Below are 23,031 nucleotides of genomic sequence, written 5' to 3'. Positions count from 1 at the left end.
AAAAAAGACTAATTAAATATATGGGTTGATTATGTAAATCATCCATAACTTGTTTAGTGGGCTAGATGCTCCATGGATTATCAAGTTGGGCTAAGGTTCATAGGATGCTCCATGGATGCTCCATGGGAGTTACAAACCCATGGGTCATGGAAATGAAGAGCCATGTTACATTAGGCTTTACATTGTGTAACCCTAATTGTAACACTCTATATAAAGGATATGAAGCTCACCAAAATCGGCACTAGAAACAATATAGAGAGGGTAAGCCAATTTTGCAAGTGTTCTACATTCTCTCAAAGTTATTCTAAAGCACTTGGTGTTGTGTGAAACATTTGAGGCATCACACTTGGGGTGCTAGGCGATCAAGGTTTTCAAGGAATCAAATCAACTACAAGGTATGCAATTCTAGCCATCTTTTATGTTAAAAGTTCCACATGTATGCTAGATAGGATTATGAATCTTTGAAATCAAATTTTGCATGTATTTTTAGACAAACATAGATCCCAGATTTTCTAGGGTAGCATGTACACTTAGGGGTGTTAGAATGCTCATAACCCTTCAAAAAGAATCTAGGAGTTTCAATTCATTTAAAACTTAAAACTCGTTTTCGTTTTTCATGGTGGAAATTAGTGAATCGTCATTTACTTTCCATCAAATTATTTGCGATTTAGATTACGTCATCCCTCTTCTAAATTATGGAAAATTGTGTTGGGTCCTAGCCCTAATTTCTTATTCGGGTGTTTAATTGGGGATTGTTATTGAATCTAAACTTTGTTCCTTTTCTATTTCATATGTCTACTTCAAACAACAACAACGCTTCTAGCTCGACCCCTTCCGACTCATTCTCACTCATGAACTTGTGTGGGAGGGTGATATTTTATGGGTCCAATTTCAACGATTGGATCTGCAACATCCGTATGGTCACCCGCTATGAGGATAAAGAGTACGTTCTCGATATGGATCTGGAAGAGGTTAATGTTAACACTACTACTCCTAAAGAAATCGCTGCTTACGAAGCTAATGAGCGAGATGCTACGAAAGTTCCTTGCATCATGCTCACGAAAATGACTGTCGAACTCCAAAAGTCTTGTGAGGACAATTATCCCTACGAGATGCATCAAGATTTGATGGATACGTACCATCAAAGCACGAGGCAGGAAAGGTACGGGATCATTGTTGCAATCATCACTACCAAGATGAAGGATGGAGAGTCTATCACAGCCCACCTATAGAAAATACAGAGATATGTGGACCACTTGCTGAAGTTAAATATTAACTTCGATGAAGAGTTGGCCATATATATCTTTCTACACTCCTTGCCTCCTTGTTACAAATATTTTCATATGACCTACCACATGAACAAAAAAGAGATCACTCTAAGAAAGCTTCAAGGCATGCTAAGGACTGTTGAGAGTTGTCTGAAAGACAAATCCGTTGCATCAACTCCTGCTACTACCACCCTGTCTTGGCTATTGGGCAAGGGAAGGGTAAGAAGAGGAAGGCTCCTTCTAAGATCCATAAGGGAAAATCCCACGATGGTGCCTCTTCTACTAGAACCAAGGTTGGTCCCGTTGCACCCTCCTCCAACCTGAAGGATGCAGAGTGCTACTACTGCCACGAGAAAGGGCATTGGAAACGAAGCTGCCCGAAGTACTTGCAAGATATCAAGGATAGGATTATCAAGCCATCCTTTTCATGTATTTATATTATTCAGTCTAACAACTCATCACATGCTATGTTTTGGGTCCTCGATATAGGATGTGGTTTTCACATTTGTTCTGATTTGCAGGGTGTAAGAGGAATTAGGGATGTGGAGCATGGGAAGATAAACTTGATCATGGGAAATAGGAAAGGGTCGCCTGTCACCAATGTTGGAGTTTACACTTTAGTGCTTAGTAGTGGGTTACTCGTCAGGATGTGCTTAGTAGTGGAGTTTACTCGTCATAAATGACACGAAACATTATTTCTTTTCATGGTTTGCATAAACAAGGTTTTAGATTTTCGTTTCACAATGAAAAAGGTTCTATTAATGCTTTCTTTAATGGTACATTCAACTTTGAAGCATTGCCTTGTAATGGTATATATGAAACTGTGATGGTTGTAGATAACTTAGGAAATGATGTGTTGCATATCGATTCTTCCAATAGTTTGGATAAAACATACTTGTGGCATTATCATCTTGGATATGTCAACAAGAAGCGCATAACCCAACTCCAAAAGGATGAAGTGTTGGAGTCATTCGACCTTAGGGAAGATGACATGTGCAAGTCTTGTTTACTTGGAAAGATGACCAAGTCACCCTTCGCTGGCACATGTGAAAGGGGTGAGGGTTTATTGGATCTCATACATACCGATGTATGTGGGCTCTTTATATCCACCACAATGAATGCGAACCGCTTCTATTTAACTTTTATCAAAGATTAGAGCAGATATGGGTATATCTACTTAATCAAGCATAAGTCAGAAACCTTTGAAAGTTCAAAGAGTTTAAGCAAGAAGTGGAGAATCAGTTACGTAGGAAAATGAAGATGCTCCAATCTGATTGAGGTGGTGAGTACATTAGTCTTGAATTCCATGATTACCTCAAGGAATGCAGAATTGTTTTGCAATTGACGCCACCTAGGACACACCTCAATTGAATGGTGTGGATGAGAGGCGCAATTGAACTTTGTGTTGGATAAGGTGTGTAAGTCCATAACTATTTCTGGTATGTGCTTGACCCGACCCGGCATGGTCCATTTGGGTTTCATGGCGTCATGCATTTGGATAGACTAAATAAGATAAATAACACTTGTGGTTTATTAATATATTATTAGTTCTAATATATTAATAGTATTATTTAATTAGAATTGATCAAGAATTAATTTGGAATTAATTAAGTGATCAAAAGATGATTAATTAAATATATGGGTTGATTATGTAAATCATCCATAACTTGTATAGTGGGCTAAAAGGCTCCATGGATTATTAAGTTGGGTTAAACCCATAGAATGTTCCATGGGAGTTACAAACCCATGGGTCATGGAAATGAAGATTCATGTAACATTAGGGTTTACATTGTGTAACCCTACATGTAACACACTATATAAGTAACATATGATCTACCAAAATTGGCTACACTAAGTTACAAGAGGGCTAGGACGATTTTTACAAGTGTTTGCATACTCTCAAAGTCATTCCAAAGCATTTGGTGTTGTGTGAAGCATTTGAGGCATCACACTTGGGGTGCTAGGCTCTCAAGGTTTTCAAGGAATCAAATCAACTACAAGATATGTAATACTAGCTATCTTTTAAATGTATGCTAGATACGATTATGAACCAGGGAAATCAAATTTTGCATGTATTTTAAACAAACATAGATCCAAGCTTTTCTAGGGTTCATGTACACTTAGGCGTGTTAGAATCCTCAAAAAACCCATCAGTGGTATAAGATCCTAGGCTTGTTTGTGAATACTTGATGCAAAATAGTGATAAAATCGAATTTTGAGTTGTCGGCACAGGGGACTCAACGAGTCCATGGGGAGGACTAGACATGTCCAGGTGAAAATGCAACAACCTCGGCGAGTCAGTTCGTGCACTCAACGTGTTGGCCAGGCAGAGTGCAGAATTTCGATTTTTGCTACTGGAAATGGACTAGAAACATTAACCTAAACTGTTTTGGTGTTGTAAAACTTGTTTTAGATGGTGTAATTGTTGTTCTAATCCATTTACAATGGCTAATATCAATTTTTCATGATTATATGTGTTCATATGTTCTTGAAACTTTGATATGAATATTCATGTTCTTATGAGTTTTTGATACATCGTAGGAATTACTTGTTTAAATGTTTAAATCATGATCTTTATGTGTTTTAATTGAGTCCATAACTTGTCCATAAGTTATGGATAACCAAAAGTCTCTTTGTGTTAAAAAACCATTAAAAGAACACATAAGTTATAAAATGAAGAGTCTTCATTTTAATAACTCATAAGTTATGATTGTGAAAGGTTTTGTAATGTTACAAAATTTGCCCTCAAGGTTTGCAACATATAAAGTCAGTTAATAATCCAACCCCTAGATTTTGAAAACATAAAAATCAACCCTTATACTTTATAATATTATAAGTTAATAATATATATATATATATATATATATATATATATATATATATATATATATATATATATATATATATATATGTATGTATATGAGCAAGTCGTCTTCCGGCTTCATGAAAGAGGCCTACTAATGCTAAGAGGACTTGCTCTTATACATACATACATACATACATACATATATATATATATATATATATATATATATATATATATATATATATATATACATATATATACATATATATATATATATATATATATATATATATATATATATATATATGTATGTATGTATGTATAAGAGCAAGTCGTCTTAGCATTAGTAGGCCTCATTCACGAAGCCGGTCTATAAGGGGGATATAAGGTTGCTGCCTATAAAATGGAACCTTAATGGGTGTCCACTCTCACCCACTACTTCCTTGATCGATGGAGGGTCGTTAGCTGAACGGGTAGGACCAGGACTTATAAATTCTCATTAAAAGTATGATGAATAGTATAAAGTCACTAAATGTTTTATTAAATTCCCAATATTAGTTACTTTAGGAAAATGTGAATAAGGTGCTAATCCATGAAATTACACTTTACACTTTGTTTAAGTCGTTAGTGGAGCAATCGTGGTTAACTGACACACTAACTTGGACTTCACAAGGTATGTAAAGGGTGACTTAAAGATTATCATAGTATCAGTGGAGCACGGGTGATTAACCGGCACATCGATTGAGTGATAAACTTTAAGGGTACCAAGTAATTTGCATGGTTACTTCACACCTCGTTTTGTGATCCTCGGTATCCTAGTCACAAAACTTGGAGGGCACACTCGAGATTGAAAATGTCTTTGAAAAGTTCATTGAATCTCAAAAGAATCTAGGAATTTCTAAGAACCAGTTAAAAACCAAATATTTATATTTCGTATTTCATGGTGGAAATTGGTGAATCGTCATTCATCTACCTTTCAAATATGTTATAGCTTAGATTACGGAATACCTCTTCTAAGTTATGATATATTATGATTGGATCCTAGCGTTAATATAACACTTGGGTGTTTTCTTAAGGACTCTTTTTATATCTAAACTAATCTTGTTCTCTTCTTTTTAGATGTCTTCCAACAACACTGCTTCTGGCTCAAACGCTACTGGCTCCTTTTCCCTCATGAACCTATGTGGGAGGGTCATCTTCGATGGTTGCAACTTTATAGATTGGATCCGGAACATCAGGTTGGTGACTCGTTACGAGGACAAGTAGTATGTTCTCGATAAGGAGCTTAAGGAGATCTATGAGTCCACTGCTACTCCCCAGGAGATCGATGACTTCCAGACTCACGAAAGAGATGCCACCAAAGTGCCATGCATCATGATAGCCACCATGACAACTGACTCCAGAAGTCCTATGAGGACTACTACCCATTTGAGATACACAAAGATATGATGGAAAAATACCATCAGACTGCTCATCAAGAGTGGTATGAAATAATCTCCTCCATAATAACTACCAGGATGAAGGACGGAGACTCCGTCACGAGCCACATGCAGAAAATGCAAAGGTACATGGATCGTTTGCTGAAGCTTAATGTGAACTTCCCTGGGGAGATTGCAATAGATATAATTTTGCACTCCTTATCCTCGTTCTATGATCAATTCCGCATGACATACCACATGAATAAGGAAGAATTCATACTCAGCAAACTTCAAGGACTCCTAAAGACCATAGAAACAGGTCTTAAAGGTAAGTCGGTTGTTAACACTCCTACTCCTACTCCAAACTCTGCCCATGTCTTGGCAATCAGGAAAGGTAGAGGGAAGAAGAGTAAGAGCTCTTTGAAGGGTACCAAGGCAAGGACCCTTGATGGCTCTTCTTCAAGTGGAACCAAGAAAGGTTTCATCACTCCTTCTTTTGACCCAAAAGAGGCTGAATGCTTCTATTGCCATGAAAAGTTGCACTGGAAGCAGAACTGCCCAAAGTACCAGCAAGATGTGCAGGATGAGAAAGTTAAACCCAACCATGTAGGTATTTACACTATTCTATCTAATAACTCACCCTATTATAACTCTTGGGTCCTTGACACAGGTTATGGTATTCATATTTGTTATGATTTGCAGGGACTAAGAAGAAGTGAGAATGTAGAGCATGGAAAGATCAACTTGATCATGGGGAATAGGAAAGCTTCACCTGTCACCAAGATTGTAGTTTATTCTTTGTTGCTAAGTAGTGGGTTTACTTTAGATTTGAATAAATGTTGTTATTCGTCAGAAATAACAAGAAATATTATTTCCTTTCATGCTTTGTACAAACAAGGGTTTACCTTTTCTTTTGATAATGAAATTGGTGGAATAAATGCTTTGTTTAATAATGTTCTTTATTTTAAAGCATTACCTGGTGATGGTATGTATGAAGTTGTATCGATGGTAGATAATCTAGGAAATAATGTGTTGTGTATTGATTCTTTTGATAATACTAAGTTGGATAAATCATCATTATGGTATTGTCATCTTGGACATGTGGGCAAGAATCGCATAGGCCAACTCCAAAAGGATGGAGTCTTGGAGTCATTTGGCTTAAAGTCAGATGATAGTTGTGAGTCATGCTTACTTGGAAAAATGAAAAAGACACCCTTCACTGGTTCTTGTGCTAGAAGTGAAGGTTTGTTGGATCTAGTGCACACGGATGTGTGTGGACCCTTCAAATCTGCAAGGGATGCTAATCGTTATTATTTGACTTTTACTGATGATTATAGTAGATATGGATATGTCTATTTAATCAAGCATAAGTTAGAGACTTTTGAAAGGTTTAAAGAGTTTAAACAGGAAGTCGAGAATCAATTGAGCAGGAACATTAAGATGCTTCGATCCGATCGTGGTGGTGAGTATCTGAGTAAAGAGTTCCTCGACTATCTTAAGTAATGTGGGATTATCTCACAATTGACACCTCCTAGGACACCACATCTTAATGGTGTCGCTGAGAGGCACAATCAAACCTTGTTGGATATGGTTCGTTCCATGATGAGTCGAGCTTCACTACCAATCTCATTTTGGGGGTATGCCTTAGAGACTGTCGCCCATATCCTTAATCTGGTCCCTACAAAGAAAGTTGCCGAAACTACTCCTGAGATATGGATTGGTAAAGTTCCCAAACTAGACCACATCAAGATTTGAGGCTGCGAGGATTTTAGGAGACGCGAGACTCATGATAAGCTTGAACCTCGAAGTGAGAGGTGTAATTTCATCGGCTACCCACAGAAATCCTTTGGTTACCTCTTCTACAAACCTAGTGACAATGTGGTCTTTATAGCAAGGAGGGTTGTCTTTAGAGAGAGAGAGTTCATAAGCCAAGGAAACAGTGGGAGGCAAATTGACCTTGAAGAAATTCAAGACTCAAGTGGTGAAGGAACTTCAAACCCTAGCACTCAACCCAAGGAAGGAACTCCTGTTGAGCCAATTGACAAGTCTATACCTCTGAGGTGTTCCACAAGGGTTAGGAATGCACCTGAGCATTATTATGGTTTCCATATTACTGGGTAAGTTAAGACACTTATCAATGATGAGACATTCGTATGTTTGGATGAACCTAACAGTTATGCGGAAGCCATGGCATGCCCCGAGTCTGCCAAATGGAAAGAGGCACTGGACAACGAGATACAATCCACGTATGACAATCAAGTTTGGAACTTGGTTGACAATGTCCCAGGCCGAAAGACATTTGGGTGCAAGTGGATCTTTAAGAAGAAGACCGACATGGATGGTAATGTCGACACATATAAAGCATGACTGGTTGCAAAGGGATTTTCTCAAACTCTAGGACTTGATTATGATGAGACCTTTTCACCAGTAGCAAAGATTAAGTCTATTAGGGTTCTGTTAGCCATCGCTGCATTTCATGATTATGAAATATGGCAAATGGATGTCATAACTGCCTTCCTAAATGGAAGTTTGGCTGAAGATGTTTACTTGAGTCAGCCAGAGGGTTTTGTCAGTATAGAATACCCTAATAGAGTGTGTAAGCTCGAGAAATCCATTTATGGATTGAAATAGGCACCTCGGAGATGGAATCTTTGCTTTGATGAGAAATTCAAAGAATTTGGCTTTTCAAGGAGTGAAGATGAATCTTGTGTCTATTTCAAGCCTAGTGGGACTATAGTTAGCTTTTTGGTACTGTATGTGGATGACATTGTACTCATAGGAAATGACATCCCAACCTTGCAGGAAGTGAAGTCCTAGCTTGGGAAGTGTTTCTCTATGAAATACCTAGGAGAAGCTGCATATATTCTGGAGATAAGGATTCTGAGAGACCGGAGTAAAAGACTAATTGGACTTAGTCAGAGTACTTACTTGGATTAGGTGCTAAAGAGGTTCAGAATACAGGACCCCAGCATCCCAACATTGTACTCATAGGAAATGACATCCCAACCTTACAGGAAGTGAAGTCCTGGCTTGGGAAGTGTTTCTCTATGAAATAACTAGGAGAAGCTGCATATATTCTAGGGATAAGGACTCTGAGAGACTAGTGTAAAAGACTAATTGGACTTAGTCAGAGTACCTACTTGGATTAGGTGCTGAAGAAGTTCAGCATGCAGGACCCCAGGAAAGGAGAGTTACCCATCCAGTGTAACGCCAGACTGAGTAAAACTCAGAGCCCGAGTACTGAGGCTGAGATAGTAGAAATGAGTCGAGTACCTTAAGCTTCTGTAGTAGGCTCGATCATGTATTCTATGACTTGTACTCATCATGATGTAGCCTTTGCGTTGAGCATGGTTAGCATGTATCTGGGGAACCCTAGCAAGGCTCACTGGACCGTGGTAAGGAATATCCACAAGTACCTGCGGAGGACTAAGGACTAGGTCCTTACCCTCGGTGGGAGTGATGACTTGAGAGTTTTAGGGTATAATGATGCTAGCTTTTAGAATGCTAGGGATAATTTCCGCTCTCAGTAAAGCTGGGTGTTTTCGTTAAACGGAGGAGAAATATTTGGAAGATTTCTAAGCAAGAGACAGTGGTTGATTTAACTTGCGAATCAGAGTATATAGCAGCAAGCGAGGCAGCAAAGGATGCAATATGGCTGAAAAACTTCATTGGAGACCTTGGAGTTGTACCAGCTCTAAAGGAGCCAATGGAAATTTTCTATGATAGTGAGAGTGCAGTTGCCTTAGCCAAGGAACCAATGGATCATGGGAGATCCAGACACATCGACAGAAAACACCACTTCATCAAACATCGAATAGAAGAAGGACTCCTTGTGGCAAAGAGAGTATCAACGGATGAGAACCCAGCAGATCCCCTCACGAAGGGACTGGCTCAGGTTAAGCATCTCCAGCATGCTCGGAGCATAGGGTTGAAGGATGATATTAGTTTTAGTAGTTAGATAATTTTGATATTTGTAAAGTGTAATTGACATTTGATGATGAAAAAAAGTTATGTTTATTTATGAGTAAAGTGTTGCTATCTCTTGTCAATCGTTTAGTGTATTTATTTTGCATGTTTTGACTTCCAGAATAATTATGTTTGGTATATCATATTATTCGAATCACCACAGTCGGTCATATGTTGGAAGTAGGTATGAATCAAGACTGGCATGTGATGGTTGCAGAGGTATAAGTTGGTGGACATGGCTACAACACTCATGAGTGCTCATAAGTTCTGAGCATTGGACTCAACCCACGCTCACTGGTATCACATCATGGAATTTATCTTAAGTGATCGTGAGACAATAATATCATATAAGTCTTCAAACCTAGAGATATGACTTCTTGCCTATGATTTTCTTATGCATTGATCGTACGAAACCGCATTGGTAACTCGATGTTATAAAACATACTGGGCCTTCTTGGATTAAAACGTACGAAACCAAAAGTAGTAGAATAAACATATGAGTTGAAGTTTATCTGTTACTTCTTGGATTAGAAGTGATATCTGGGCCCCTCGATGATTTTATTTTGACGTATGTACCGGGCCCGCTCAGAACCAAATTTATGTGTTCAATTTAGTTCTATGTCAAACAAATCGGAAATTGGGAAACAAACTGTTGTACAATAAGTAAGACATTGTTCCATGTATTTGTCCAACTGATATCTAGAACAGATGATTATATGATCACTTTTCTTAAATGGCGTATAATCATCTTCTCAGTTCCAAGAGACCTTGAAAGAGCTACGATTTCTGATTGGTTCTAGAAGTCATACTTGCAATTATAGTTATTAGACTTATCCAAGTTGGAGACTGTTGGATAAGGTGTCTAAGTCCACAACTATTTCTGGTATGTACTTGACCCGACCTGGCATGGTCCATTTGATGGGTTTTGAGCATTCTAACACTTCCTAAGTGTACCTGCAACCGTAATAAACCTTGGATCTATGTTTGTCTAAGATTCATGCAAAGTTGATTTCCAAGGTTCATGACCCTATCTAACATACATGGGGAACATTTTAACTTAAATGAAAGATAGAATAACATACCTTGTTGATGTTGATTCTTTGAAACCTTGTGAGCCTAGCACCCCAAGTGTGATGCCTCAAATGCTTCACACAACACCAAATGCTATGGAGTAAACTTGGAGAGAAAGTATAACACTCAAAAATCGGCCAAGCCCTCAAGTATGCATGTGTAGCCGATTTTAGGAGAAACATGTGCTTTATATAGTGTGTTACGTTAGGTAAAACCTAATGTAACATGACTCTTCATTTCCATGATCCATGGATTATCCCCATGGAGCATCCATGGAGCATCCTGTGGGTGGAACCCAACTTGATAATCCATGGAGCCTCTTTGCACACTATATAAGTTATGGATGATTTAAATAACCAACCCATATATTTAATTAGTTATCTTTTGATCACTTAATTAATTCTAAATTAATTCTTGATCAAACTAATTAAACAGTATTATTAATATATTAGAACTTATAATATATTAATAAACCATAAGTGTTATTTCTCTCATTTAGTTTATCCGATGCATGGTGCCATGCAACCCAAATCGACCATGCTTGGTCAGGTCAAGTACATACCAGAAATAGTTATGGACTTAGACACCTTATCCAACAGTGTCCCACTTGGATAAGTCTAATAACAATAACTGCAAGTATGACTTCAGGAACCGATCGGCAATCGTTGCTCTATCAAGGTCTCTCGGAACTAAGAAGATGATGATACACCATTCAAGATAAGTGATCATATAATCCTCTATTCTAGATATCAGCCGGTCAAATACATGGAACAATTTCTTACTTATTGCCCAGCAGTTTGTTTTCCCGATTTCCGATTTGTTTGACAAAGAACTTAAATGAACACATCAACTTAGTTATGACCGGGCCCGGTACATAGGTCAAAACAAGATCATCGAGGGGCCCAGATATCATCTTCTAATCCAAGAAGGAACAGATAAAGTTCAATTCATATGCTTGCTCTACTACTTGTTGAATTATACATAAAATCACGTTTTTATAACATCGACTTACCAATACGGTTTCGTACAATCAATGCATAACCAACTCATAGGCAACAAATCATATCTCTAGGTTTGAAGACTTATATGAGGTTACCGTCTCACGATCACTCGAGATAAATTCCCTGAAGTGATACCAGTGAGCGTCGGTTCATTCCAATACTCAGAACTTATGAGTACTCATGAATTGTTGTCCCAAAAGTAGAAACCTACAACCAACTTCATGGCAGTCTTAATTCATATCTACTTCCAACATATGACCGACTCTATAAAATTTGAATAATATGTAAAACAAAACATAATATCCTGGAAGTCAAAACATGCAAAAGAAATTATAGTAAACGATTAACCGAAGTTAGCAACACTTTACTCATAAATAAACACAACTTTTATTCATCATCAATTGTCAATTACACTTTACAAATTTCCAAAATTATCTAACTACTAAAACAAATATCATCCTTTAGCCCAATGCTCCGATCATGATGAAGATGCTTAACCTAACTCAGTCCCTTCATGAGGGAATCTGCTGGGTTCTCATCTAATGATACCCTCTTTGCCACGAGGATTCCTTCTTCTATGCGATGTCTGATAAAGTGATATTTTCTGTCGATATGGCTGGATCTCCCGTGATCCCTTGGTTCCTTGGCTAAGGCAATAGCACTTTCACTATCACAAAAAATTTCCATAGGCTCCTTTATAGCTGGTACAACTCCAAGGTCTCCAATGAGGTTCTTCAGCCATATTGCCTCCTTTGCTGCCTCGCTCGCTGCTATATACTCTTATTCACAAGTGGAATCAGCTACTGTCACCTGCTTGGAACCCTTCCAAGTGATTGCTCCTCTGTTTAGGGTAAAGACCCAGCCCGATTGTGAGCGGAAATTATCCCTATAAGTCTGGAAATCAGCATCACTATACCCTACAACTTTCAAGTCATCACTCCCACCGAGGGTAAGGACCCAGTCGTTAGTCCTCTGTGTGTACTTGAGGATATTCTTTACCGCAGTCCAGTGTGCCTTTCCAGGGTTCCCTTGATACCTGCTAACCATGCTCAAAGAAAAGGCTACATCACGTCAAGTACACGTCATATCATACATGATCGATCCTACAGCCGAAGCATAAGGTACTCGACTCATTTCTGCTATCTCAGCCTCAGTACTCGGGATTTTAGCCTTACTCAATCTGGTGTTACACTGAATAGGTAACTCTCCTTTCTTGGAGTCCTGCATGTTGAATATCTTCAGCACCTTATCCAAGTAGGTACTCTGACTAAGTCCAATTAGTCTTTTCTCAGGTCTCTCAAGATCCTTATCCCTAGAATATAGGAAGCTTCTCCTAAGTCCTTCATAGAGAAACACTTTGCAAGCCAGGACATAACTTCCTGCAGAGTTGGGATGTCGTTTCCTATGAGTAGTATGCCATCCACATACAATACCAAAAAGCTAACTATACTCCCACTATCCTTGACATATACACAAGATTCATATTCACTCCTAGAAAAAACCAAACTCTTTCACTTTCTCATCATAGCAAAAATTCCATCTGCGAGGTGCTTGCTTTAATCTAGAAATGGATTTCTCAAGCTTACACACTCTATTAGCGTACTCTGTATTGACAAAATCCTCTGGCTGACTCATATAAACATCCTCAGCCAACTTTTCATTAAGGAAAGCAGTTTTGACATCCATTTTCCATATTTCATAGTCATGAAATGCAGCTATGGCTAACATAACCCTAATAGACTTAGTCTTCGCTACTGGAGAAAAGGTCTCATCATAATCAACTCTAGGAGTTTGTGAGAAGCCCTTTGCAACCAGTCGTACGTTATAAGTTTGTACATTACCATCCATGTCGGTCTTCTTCTTGAAGATCCATTTGCACCCTACAGTCTTACGACCTGGTACATTCTCAACCAAGTTCCAAACTTGATTGTTATACATGGACTGTATCTCGCTGTCCACTGCCTCTTTCCACTTGGCTGACTCAGGGCCTGCCATGGCTTCCGCGTAACAGTTAGGTTCATCCAGCCCTACTAGTGTCTCATCACTAATAAGTGTATCACCTTTTGTAGTAATATGGAATCCATAGTAATGCTCAGGCGCATTCCTAACAGGAGTTCCCTCCTCAGGTTGAGTGTTAGGGTTTGAAGTTTCTTCAGCACTTGACTCTTGAATTTCTTCAAGGTCAACTTGCCTCCCACTGTTTCCTTGGCTTATGAACTCTTGTTCTCGAAGGACAGCCCTCCTAGCTACAAAAAACACATTCCGACTAGGTCTGTAGAAGAGGTAACCAAAGGATTTATGTGGGTAGTCGATGAAAATACACCTCTCACTTCGAGGTTCGAGCTTATAATGAGTCTCGTGTCTCATGAAAGCCTCGCAACCCCAAATCTTGATGTGGTCTAGTTTGGGTACTTTACCAGTCCACATCTCATGAGGAGTTTTGGCAACATTCTTTGTAGGGACTAGATTAAGGATATGGGTGGCAGTCTCTAAGGCATACCCCCAAAATGTGATTGATAGCGAAGCTCGACTCATCATGGAACGAACCATATCCAACAAGATTCGATTACGCCTCTCAGCCACACCATTCAACTCCGGTTTCCTGGGAGGTGTCAATTGTGAGACAATCCCACATTCCCTAAGATAGTCGAGGAACTCTAAACTAAGATACTCACCACCTCGATCGGATCGAAGCATCTTAATGTTCCTGCCCAATTGATTCTCGACTTCTTGTTTAAACTCTTTAAACCTTTCAAAAGTCTCTGACTTATGCTTTATTAAGTAGACATATCCATATCTACTATAATCATCAGTAAAAGTCAAATAATAACGATTAGCATCCCTTGTGGCATGTTTGAAGGGTCCATACACATACGTGTGTACGAGATCCAACAAACCTTCACCCCTCTCACAAGAACCAGTGAAGGGAGACTTTGTTATTTTTCCAAGTAAGCATGATTCGCTACTATCATTTGACTTTAGGTCAAATGATTCCAAGACTCCATTGTTTTGGGGTTGGCCTATGCGTTTCTTGCTTATATATCCAAGACGAAAATGCCATAATAATGCTTTATCCAAGTTATTATCACTAACAGATCAATACACAATACATTATTTCCTAAGTTATCTACAATAGATACAGTTTCATAAACACAATCACAAGGTAATGCTTTAAAATAAAGCACATTATTAAAGAAAGCATTAATCAAACCAACTTCATTATCAAATGAAAAGGTGAAACCTTGTTTATACAATGCATGAAAGAAAATAATATTTCTTGCTATTTCTGGCGAGTAACAACATTTATTCAAATCTAAACTAAAGCCACTACTTAGTGATAAATTATAAACTCCAATCTTGGTGACATGTGAAGCTTCCCTATTCCCCATGATCAAGTTTATTCTTGAATGCTCCACATTCTCACTTCTTCTTAGTCCCTGAAAATCAGAACATATATGAATACTGCAACCGGTATCAAGGAACTAAGAGTTAGAATAGGGTGAGTTATTAGATAAGATAGTGTAAATACCTGCGTGGTTGGGTTGAACTTTCCCATCCTTCACATCTTGCTGGTACTTTGGGCAGTTCCGTTTCCAATGTGCCTTCTCATGGCAATAGAAGCATTCAGCCTCTTTTGGGTCAGCAGAAGGAGTGACAAAACCTTTCTTCATTCCATTTGAAGAGGAGCCTTCAAGGGTCTTACCCTTGGTACCCTTCGAGGGGCTCTTTCTCTTCTTACCCTTCCCTTTTCCAATTACCAAGACACGGGCGGAGTTGGTAGGAGTAGGAGTAACAACCGACTTACCCTTAAGACCACTTTCTGTGGTCTTTAGGAGTCCTTGAAGTCTGTTAAGTGTGACCTCTTCCTTATTCATGGGATATGTCATCTGGAATTTATCATAGCAGGAGGGTAAGTAGTGCAAAATGATATCTATTGCAAGCTCCTCGAGGAAGTTCACATTAAGCTTCAGCAGACGGTCCACAAATCTTTGCATATTCTGCATGTGGCCCGTGATGGGTTCACCATCCTTCATTCGGGTTGTTATCTTGGAGGAGATGATCTCATACCTCTCTTGTCGGGCACTTTCATGGTATCTTTCCATCAAGTCTTGGTGCATTTCAAAAGGGTAGAAGTACTCATAGGACTTTTGGAGTTCTGCTGTCATGGTGGCCAGCATGATGCATACACTTTGGTGGCATCCCTTTCATGTGCCCGAAAGTCAGCGATCTCCTAGGGAGTTGCAGTGGTCTCATCAATCTCTTTAAGCTCCTTATCGAGGACATATTCCTTGTCCTCGTAGCAAGTAATCATCCTGATGTTTCTGATCCATTCATTGAAGTTGGATCCATCAAAAGTGACTTTCCCACACAAGTTCATAAGGGTAAAGGAGCCATTAGGATTAGAGCCAGAAGCAGCATTGTTTGAAGACATGTAAGCAAGAAGAAAGACAAGATTAGTTTAGATATAAATATAGTCCTTAATAAACAACCAAATGTAATATTAAGGCTAGGACCCAATCACAATATATTATACTTAGAAGAGGTATGCCGTAATCTAAGTAATAACATATTTGAAAGGTAGGTGAATGACGATTCACCAATTTCCATCAAAAACAAAATATTAATATATTATGTTTTTAGTTTGGCTCTTAGGAATTCCAAGATTCTTTTGAGATTCAATGAACTTTTCAAAGGCATGTTTCAATCTCGAGTGTGCCCTCCAAGTTTTGTGACTGGGATACCGAGGATCACAAAACGAGGTGTGAAGTAACCATACAAATCGCTTGGTACCCTCATTGTCTATTACTCAATTGATGAGCTGGTTAACTATACGCGCTCCACCGACCTTTAATAAACTTTAAGTCACCCTTTACCTACCTTGTTAAGTCCAAATTAGTGTGTCGGTTAACCACACACGCTCCACTAACGACGTAAACAAAGTGTAAAGTGTAATTTCATGGATTAGCACCTTATTCACATTTTCCTAAAGTAACTAAGATTGGCAATTTTAATAAAACATTTACTTACTTTATAATATTAATCATACTTTTAATGAGAATTTATATGTCCTTATCCTACCCATTCGACTAACGACCGGCCACCGATCAAGGAAGCGGTGGGTGAGAGTGGAAACCCATTAAGTTGCCATTTTATAGGCAACAATCTCATACCCCCCTTATAAACCGACTTCGTGAATGACGCGTACTAGCGGTAAGACGACTTGATCTCAATGAATGCAGAATCGTTTCGCAATTAACGCCACCAAGAACACTGCAGTTGAACGGTGTGGATGAGAGGCGTAATTGAACCTTGTTGGACATGGTTCGTTCCATGATGAGTTGTGCTTCACTACCTATCTCATTTTGGGGTATACCTTAGAGACTGCCGCCCATATCCTTAATCTAGTCCCTACTAAGAAGGTTGCCAAAACACCTCGCGAGATGTGGACATGGAAAGCTCCCTCGTTAGCACATATCAAGGTTTGTGGTTGCGAGGCTTCTATAAGACGAGAGACTCACGACAAGCTCAAACCATGTAGTGAGCGGTGTATTTTCATCGGCTATCCGCAGAAGTCCTTTGGTTATCTCTTATATAGACCGAGTGACAATTTTGTCTTCATTGCGAGGAGAGGGGTTTTCTGAGACTAAGAACTCATAAGCCAAGAGGATGGTGGGAGACAAATTGATCTTGAAGAGCTTCAAGAATCAAGCAATGAAGGCACCTCTAATGTTGGCGTTCAACCCGAGGAGGAAACTCATGTTGAACCGATTGACGAGTCCTTACCTCTTAGACGTTCCAGTAGAGTTAGTGTTCCACCTATGTTATATGGCTTTCATATAACAAGTGAGGGTATTATATTTATTAGTGAAAGTACACTAGTAAATTTGGATGAACCTAACAGCTAAAAGAAAGCCATGGCAGGCCCGGAGTCTGCAAAGTGTAAAAGAGGCAATGGACAACGAGATTCAGTTCATGTATGACAATCAAGTTTGGAACATGGTTGACAATGTACCGAGTCATAAGACGGTTAGGTGCAAATCGATCTTCAAGAAGAAGACCGACATGGATGGGAAAGTACACACTTATATGGCAGGATTGGTTGCGAAGGGCTTTAATCAAACTCCAAGAGTTGACTATGATGAGACCTTATAACCAGTAGTGATGATAAAGTCTATAAGGGTTATGCTAGCCATAACTGCGTTTCATGATTATGAAATATGGCAGATGGATGCCAAAACCTCTTTCCATGATGGGAAGTTGGCTAAAGATGTTTACATGAGTCAGCCAGAGGGTTTTGTCGATACAAAAAAACCCTAATAGAGTATGTAAGCTTGAGAAATCCATCTATGGATTGAAACAAGTGTCTCGTAGATGGAATCTTTGGTTCGATGAGAAAGTCAAAGAGTTTCGTTTCTTGCAAAGCGAGGATGAGTCATGTGTATATGTCAAAACCAGTTGGAGTATAGTTAGCTTTCCTGTTTTTATGTGGACGACATATTGCTCATAGGAAACGACGTCCCAACCCTATAAGAGGTAAAGTCCTAGCTTAGGAAGTGCTTCACTATAAAGGACCTCGGAGAAGCTGCTTATATTCTAGGGATAAGGATAGTAAGAAACATGTGTAAAATACTAAAGGTTCTTAGTCAAAGTACTTACTTGGATAAGGTACTAAAGCGTTGTAGTATGGAAATTTTCAAGAAAGAGGAGTTACTAATCCAAAGCAATACCAAGTTGAGTAAGACTCAAAGCCCGAGTACCGAAGCTAAGATAGCAGAGATGAGTCGAGTACCTTACGCTACCACAGTTGGCTTGATCATGTATGCTATGACTTGTACTCGCCCTAATGTGGCTTTCGCTTTGAGCATAGTCATCAGATATCAAGGGAACCCTGGTAGAGCACATTGGACCGCAGTCAAGAATATTCTTAAGTACCTACGAAGGACGAAAGAATGGTTCCTTATCCTCGGTGGGAGTGATGACTTAAGGGTTCGAAGGTATTGTGATGCCAGTTTTTAGACTGACTGAGGCAATTTCTGCTCGCAGTCGTGCTGGGTCGTTACCCTGAATAGAGGAGTAGTGACTTGGAAAAGTTCCAAGCAATAGATCGTAGCCGATTCAACGTGTGAATCAGAGTACATAGCAGCTAGTGAAGCATTAAAGGAGGAAATATGGTTGATGAACTTCATCAGAGACCTTGGAGTTGTGCCTGCCATAAAGGAGCCTATGGAGATTTTCTGCGATAACGAAGGTGCGGTTGTGTAAACCTGGAACCGAGGGATCATGGAAGATCCAATCATATCGACATGAATTATCATTTCATTAGACATCAGGTAGAAGAGGGTCTCCTCGTAGTAAATATGGTATTGTCAGAGGAGAACCCAGCAAATCACTTACGATGGGACTAAGTAGGGTTAAGCACTTGCAGCACGCTAGGAGCATTGGGCTGATGGACGATATTAGTTTTAGTGATTAGATAGCTTTTTGAAACTTGTAATAGATAAATTATAATTAACATTTCATGATTAAATAAAGGTGTTTTATTTATAATTAAAGTTACTGTCTTGTGTTAATTATTTACTATTGTTTCACTTTGCATGTTTTGACTTCCTAAATAATAATATTATTTAAACAATCCACATTCGATCATACTTTGGAAGTAGATTTGAAAGAAAACTGTCATGAACTGTCTTGTAGATTGTCTAAGTGGTTAGACATAACAAAGGTTTGTTGCAACGTTCATGAGTGCTCTTGAAATAAGATTTGAGTATTGGATTAAACCTGCACTCACTTGAATCACTTCATGGAATTAATCATGAGTGATTGTGAGACGATAATATCATATAGTCTTTAAACCTAGATATATGGTATATTGTTTGCAAGTTGGTTATGCATTGATAATACGTAAACGCATCAGTAACTTGATGTTATAAAATGGATTGTTGTGTATGATTTGATGAGTAATAGTAAAAGCATATAAGTTGAAGTTTATCTATTCCTTTTATCCTACGAGGGTAAAAGCGATATCTTGGGCCACTCGATGATTTGCTTTGACTTATGTGTCTGTCACACCTCTAAACCGGAACGACGGAAACATTCGGGGGCGGATGACTTCATGTGGTAACGTAACAATTGAATACATCGTAAAGAAAGCAATATAACAATCATATATATAATTGAAGGTTTACATTGCTAAAGGATACATGTTCAAAACCAATTAATATATGATGCAAAAATGTGAATTTTAAACTGGCGCCGCAGCGTCCCTTCTTCAAAAGCTGTTTGTTACCTGTAATTACTGAATCCCTAGGACATACAAGTAGTTTTGAAAGAGTAGATCAGCATTTAAGCTGGTGAGTTTCATAAGTATTAAATGACAATGTTTGTATGAACTAAAATGATATGTTTTGTTTTTGTTTGTTGCTTCCTAGAAAATCCCATATTTTCTAAAAGTATAAATGTAGCCTTCTATCAAGACCAATATTTGTTTCTAGAAAATTTATGCTTTTCTGTATGTGGGTGCCAGATTAGAAGTTCCAAAACTATTACACAATAATGTTTTTCATGCCTAAAGTAGTTAATTTATGCACATGTAAAGTCGCCAAGACGTCTGAAAAACCCCGTAAATCAATGCGTTTTTAATACTCCATGTGAGTTTTATAACCATGTTATTGACTAGAAATGCCTATACACAACGTTCTTCAGGCGTTGGAATGTTCTGACGTTTGTCACCCTAAATGGTGTACTGTAGCTAACAGTCAGGGCACGGGGTTGTCAATCACGTATAGATCTATACACAAACACCATGCTCCCCCTCCAAGGGATTCTGGTATATAATACAGGACTTGAAATGTGTACTCGGACGTACGTGAAGTTTAATGTCTCACAAAACTTAGTATAAAATAGATTTACGTATGAAAATGTTCGTTCGTTCTTGTATATGAATGTATCTCATTGAAATAGCGTTTCTAGTATGTAAAAGTTCGTGATGTTCTCGTAAAACTATACCTTTTATAGTTTTCTAAAATGTGTCTTGTTTGTATAGCAAACCTTAGTGAAATGCTCACTTGTTATGAAAAGTATAACTTTTGTAGTGCCGAAAATGGACACATATACATACAGTATAAGCAGAGTGTTTGATTTATATATATTTAACAACATTTTCCATTTCAAAAGGCAAGATGTTATCATGATATATTTTGCATACGAAAATTTCCCTATAATAGCTATAAATCACATATGATTACATTGATAAAAAGTGTATAATGAAACTTCATATAACACATGATAATGATCGTGTGTTTTACTTGTATTCCCCCCCCCCCCTTTTAAAAGCATATAAAAGCATTTATAAAACATTTAAAAGTGTGGATTATAGGGGTATGAACTCACTTGAAAGATTGAAGAAGGCGAGATGAAAACCGAGCAGAATTTCGACTCGAGAAAGCAGATTTTCTCGGGATTCTCGGGAACCTCGGCAGCACAAATGACCTTTGGGACTTGAGCAAGGAAACCGGGGCTTCGGGATAGCACGTGCACGGAAAATGAGGCAAAAATGCAAGAAAGTTGAGAGAAAATGAGCCAGTTCGTCGGAACCCTCGCATCCCTTTTATAGTGGCTGGGAACCGCCTCGGTACGCTGGGCGTATGCGTGCGTCATGCGTGACCGCCTCCTCGACTGCCTCGGAGCTTCGGATGGAACGGGGCCTAGCCTCGCATAGGGGCGACGTGGACGATCCAAGGCCTAGTCCTCGAGTACGTTGGGCATAACTCGGATCGACCTGGTGACTCCACCTTCGGATAATGCCGAGATTAAATCATAAAATTTATATTTTATTTATTTAATAAACTTCAAAAATTCATATCTTCTTCATACAAACTCCGTTTTCGACGTTCTTTATATCCACGCGTAGGTGAGACTACGCTCTACGACTTTCCTTTAGATTCCGTTGGCAAATTTTGAAATTATTTTTATTATTTATTTTTAAAAGGTCGCGATAAGAAATTTTCGTTAGAAATTCATAACTTCATTATCCGACGTCTGTTTTTGCCAGACTTTTTACCGTTGCAAAACCATTGTCGAGACCTTCGATTCTCATTTAGGTCATTCCAGTCAAAAGTCGCTCGATCTCCATTTCGAGTTTTTAGCTGTTTGTCGCTAAGCCGAACTTGGAAAAATCATAACTTCTTTATGTGAAGTCATATTTGGGCGTTCTTTTTACGTACGATCACGGTTTACTGTCATCTAACATAGTAGGTAATTAATTTGAGGTTTTTGGACATTTTATTTTCGAAGTTAATTTCATTATATCAAAAGTGGTTACAGCACTTGACTTTTTAGGTCATTACATAGAGTTGAAATATTGGGTTGTCACAGTGTCGGGCCCGGTCAAGACTGAATTGATGTGTTCAATTAAGTTCTATGTCAAACGAATCAGAGATCGAGAAACAAACTGGTGGACAATAAGTATGACTATGTTCTATCTGATTGTCCACAAGATATCTTGAGAACGGAGGACTATACGATCCCTTATCTAAACGACGTGTTAGAGTTCGATAGATGATTTTGAGAGCTACGATTGCTAATCGGATGTTAAATTCATACTTGCATCTATAGTTATTAGACTTATCCAAGTGGGAGACTATTGGATTAGGTGTCTATGCCCATAACTATACTTGGTATGTACTTGACCTGGTTGTAGCATGGTCCTTTTGGGTTGCCTTCACCAAAGCAACTTGACTGGATGAATAATGGAGAAAGAGGTTATTATGGTATATTAATATATTATATGAATAATATATTAAAAAGATAAATCATATTGGTTAAGAATTAATTAAGAAGTAATTTTGTGATCAAAAGATATTAACTGAACCTAGGGGACTGGAATTCTAATTATAAAATAATTGGATTTTGGGTTGTAGATCCCTTCGAAAGGGATGGACGAAGTCAAGGGGAAGCCCATATTCAATTCGTCCAAATCTTTCTTCTAGAAGGATCCTGGAGACTGCTTAAGGCCTAGGCAATCAAATTAGGGTTTTGACTGAAACCCTAGCAGCTCACCTATATAAAGGACCCTAGGCTTTACAATTTCGGCTACAACTTGAACCCTAGAGATCATAGAGCTGATTTTGAGCCTCCTTCCCCTCTCTCCGAGATCATCCAACTTTTTTTGGTGTTTGTGATTCATAATAGTCATCACATTTGAGGTGCTAGGTTCTCAAAGCTCAAGATCTTCAATCTACAAGTGAAATGTAATGTCCTAACCTTGGTATAGTTATGATTTTTGATTTTTTTTGTATGCTAGAATTAGGTTTTACAAGCTTTGGATGATTTGCATGTACAATTAGAGAAACCTAGATCCAAAGCTTTAGGGTTTGTATGTACACCATAGGATTGATGTAATGCTCAAAATCCATCTCTTTATCCCATCTATTTGAATTCAACTCGGTAGATATCGATTATCAATTATATCATACCATATAATTCTTAGATTTATGGGATCG

The sequence above is a fragment of the Lactuca sativa genome, chromosome 1 (genome assembly GCF_002870075.4).
Source record: "Lactuca sativa cultivar Salinas chromosome 1, Lsat_Salinas_v11, whole genome shotgun sequence".
Classification (NCBI taxonomy): domain Eukaryota; kingdom Viridiplantae; phylum Streptophyta; class Magnoliopsida; order Asterales; family Asteraceae; genus Lactuca; species Lactuca sativa.
The sequence above is the reverse complement of the archived record's forward strand: the minus strand, read 5'-3'. Positions refer to the sequence as shown.